We start from the raw sequence: 3,949 nt of genomic DNA, 5'->3' as shown, positions 1-3,949 counted from the left end.
CTAGTGTTACCTCTTTATTGCACAAGATCTTTGGAATGAATGCAAAAGTGTGCAGAATGGAAAAAAGCAGTTTTAGGTGCCCTGTCTGAGGCAGAGGCATAGAGCTGTCAAACCTGACCTGGAATGATCCACACCTTTGTGGACCAGGATAAACTAATTTTAGCATCTAACATTCGTTTAGGCAACTGAATCCAAATAATTGTATTGTAAATGATGTGTCAGCTTTTTATTGCAGCAATGTTGTTAACTTTAATCTAGCCAAATTTCCTTCAGGAAAAAAATCTGTTGTTTTAAAATATATCTGACTTTTGGTCTAGACTCTTACCATACATTTTGGTGCTTTGTATGAACAAATATCTTTGTTCGTTGTTCTAAAAATTGAACTCTATTTAATTCTTCATTCTTTCTCCTAGAAACTACCTGTTATTTCTGTATTGCATTTCTAGTTAGGTATAATTTGGACATCATCTCTGTGTAAGTGTAGTAAGGCACTTCATTTGACATTTAACCACAAAATATAACAGACTATGCTGGGATTTTTTGGAAAATGTTTTTAAGGTATTCCGTCTACAGATGTAGTATCCCATTTTTTTAATCCTAGTAGGAAAACTGATGAAGTGAAACTAATTGTACTTCTTGTTGACACAAGTATACGGCTCAGGAGGACAAACCTCAGAGGTCTTTGGCTAATGTGCAGAATTTGCATAACAGGTTTACTGTTAGAACAGAACTGTGAGCACAGAAATGAAAGGAACTCATGCCTTTCATTTGGTTCCTTTGGTATCTACATGTTGAAGATGAAAGAATTTTAGAAATTAAGTATACCTTCTGTATGAATCAGAAATATGACCAATAGCATTTTGCTGTCACGTACGTAGAGTGGTGTGCTTCAGAATGGCGTATGTTATCACTGTGCCTTGAAAGAGAAAATCTTTTCAAGAATAGTACTGAATGCATGCTTAACTCAAAGCAAGACAGACAACAAGTATGTGGTTATTATTGATTTAAATAGGAATGCTTTCCAAAACAAAATTATATGCTAGATGGCCAACAGTTGTGAAGTTGTAATTTTATATTTAAAATAAATGTAATAACACTGGCAGCCTTGAAGTTGCTGGATGGCAGTAGTGACTGGTATTTATATCTGGTTCATTAGCATGCCAGTGAAAAATTTCATGTGACAAAAATCCATTTGACTAATGAACCACATAATAATTAAGACTCTGAACTTTCAAAAGAATAAAACTTTTTTTTTGCCTCAGTAATGTAATATAACTGCATAAAAGAGTTGCAAAAGTTAATTGAATGACAGAAATATTTTCTAGTGAATAAAGCAGACCACTTGTTAGGTACTTAGACATCTAAGGCTTTGTCTTGCTCTGCTAGACCTGACTGAGACCGATAAAGAGGGCCAGGTTACATAATGAAGTGTTGTCTTTTGTTTCGGAAGAGAAACCTTTGCATTTGAGAAAGCCCTGATAAAGCTGAGATACTTGTGGCTTCTTCTGGTAGTTTATACAGTGATTTTGGCATGCAAGTATTATTAAACATGCATGTAGTATCTTGCAGATGTTATGCAATCAGCCATACACTGAAAAAATGTCTTTCCATAAAAGCACTCTAAAGAAAATAAAAAGCTGTAACTAAACCTGATTGCTTTTAACATGTAAATGTGTCAGAGTTGAGACTGTAAAATACTGCTTGTCATTTTGGCAAATGCATGTTAAAATATGAATAAACACAGACTATTAAGAAGAAATGTAGGTGGTAGCTATTCAAGTAATATTCTAGCTTTTTTGTATCATTTCTGGTCTGAAGCTTCAAGATGGCTATAATTAGCCAGTCCTTTATAGAATCATATTGTAAAACAAAAAAAATGAATGGTGTTGAGGGAAGTATCATGTTTTGTCATGACTTTTGAAACCTACTCCATTGTGCTGTTTTTCTTTCATTTCCCTCTTTTTTGCTATCTCAACAGTTAACCCAGTTCTAGTCAGTCTTCATCACTAACTGTAAAATCAGTGTTTCTATGCCTGAAGATGCATATCCTGATATCTGACCTGGTGTCTTTGATGGGCAGGAATACTGCTCTAGCCAATATCGTGCTGTTTGGGGAAAATTGCTGTGAGGAAGCATTTACTGAGCAGTACAAAGGCAGGTGAACTTCAAGTAAATGTAGGAAGCTGTGTACAAAACTCCCTACAATTTCACTTCGTATATAAAATGGAGCTGACTGTTCACTTCAGGTATGAGATCTTTGAGTCTTGACAGAGAGTCCCATGTAAATATTTGTTGAAAAATCAATAGCTTTCAAAAAAGCAAATTGAATGCTAAAATTTTTTAGGAAAGAAATAAACCCCCAAAACATTATTCTACTTTGCAAGATCTAGTGCTCTCAAACTTCAAATATCTTGGAGTTCTCATTTCTTTTTATCAAAAGTATGTGATAAAACTGGGTCACGTTCAGGGAAGGATAACAGGATGTTTTAAAGCACAAACAAAATTGTCTCCAGCCTGGGAGAAAAACTCTAAAGGTAACTGACAAGATGTATGATAGAGATTGTAATACCGAGTTTCTGGAAAAGTTGGATAGGGCTGGATTTTTTACTCTCTCTCTCTAGTACGTCAGCTGAACAGCACCAAAATGTTGATGGTAGAATGAACATGCCTACACATTGGGTGGGGAAGTAATTGAGAGCAGCACTGAGGAGAAAGACTTGAGCATGATGGTGGATGAGAAAGTCAACCTGAGCTGGCAGTGTGTGCTCACAGCCTGGAAAGCCAACCGAATCCTGGGTTGCATCAAAAGGAGTGTGGCCAGCAGGTTGAAGGAGGTGATTCTCCCTCTCTACTCTGCTCTCCTGAGACCCCACCTGGAATACGATGTTCAGTTCTGGTGCCCTCAAAGTAAGAATGACATGGAACTGTTGGAGCAAGACCAGAGGAGGACCACAGAGTTGATAAGAGGACTGGAGCATCTCCCTTGTGAAGACAGGCTGAGGAAGTTGAGTGTTGTGTAAACTGACCCATGATTTGATTTCAACTTATATTGAGTGTTAAGTGATACTCTTGTCTTTTCACTTGCATGCATTCAGTATTTACATGGTTAAATGTGTTGATGGGCAAATTCTCAATTTTAGGATTTATCTTTTATTGCTTATCCTAAGGAAATTGCCTTCCCACATAAATACAACTGTTTAAGCTGTTTGATACATATAGTTTGCCAAGAAAATCTTTTCTGAGTGGTACACTTGTAGTTGTTACAGTACTCTAAAATCTTCTTAATTGGAATCTTTTCACAGCTGTTTCTTCTCCTTAATCTCCATTATCGTTCTCTCTCACTATCTTTTCTCTCCTAGCTCTCCCTCTCCTTCTTCCTCTCATCTTAATCCTTGACCTTGGACAACTTTCAGCCAGCTCCTCCATTTATTACTTCCTCTGCTTTGTTTTGTGTTTGGCACCCTGACTGGCTCAGACACTGTCACTGCCCCAATTCTTTCTGTCTTACATCTCTCACTCCTCATACCTCAGATATTTTCAGAAGTTTTTGTATTTGTTTGGAGACAAACCGTATAGGTCCTTCCTCATTAAAAAGATTGTAATTCTCTGTCTGTCAGTCAGTAGTTGAGCCTGACCTGTGTTATGTTGTTTGAAATGTTTCCTCTTTCTTTTTTAAAACAGTCAGTTCTTGTGTACTGTGTTATTTTCTTTGTTTAGCATTAAGTACACTGCTAAGCACAAAATTTTAGTTCATTCTATAGTTTAAATCCTTCCACCTCTAAGAGGAGCTATATGTGCTAAGTTACAGGGTTAGGACATAAAAATAGATCTTAAAAAACAAAGAGAACATGAAAGGGAAAATAAGAAAGGAAAAAAATCAAGAATGCTCCAATCCTGCAGAATCTTTTCACCAAACCTTTCCTTTAATTTTGCAGTTCCTATGTCAACA

The sequence above is a fragment of the Acanthisitta chloris genome, unplaced genomic scaffold (assembly GCF_000695815.1).
Source record: "Acanthisitta chloris isolate BGI_N310 unplaced genomic scaffold, ASM69581v1 scaffold995, whole genome shotgun sequence".
NCBI classification, from domain to species: domain Eukaryota; kingdom Metazoa; phylum Chordata; class Aves; order Passeriformes; family Acanthisittidae; genus Acanthisitta; species Acanthisitta chloris.
Note: the sequence above shows the minus strand (reverse complement) of the source record.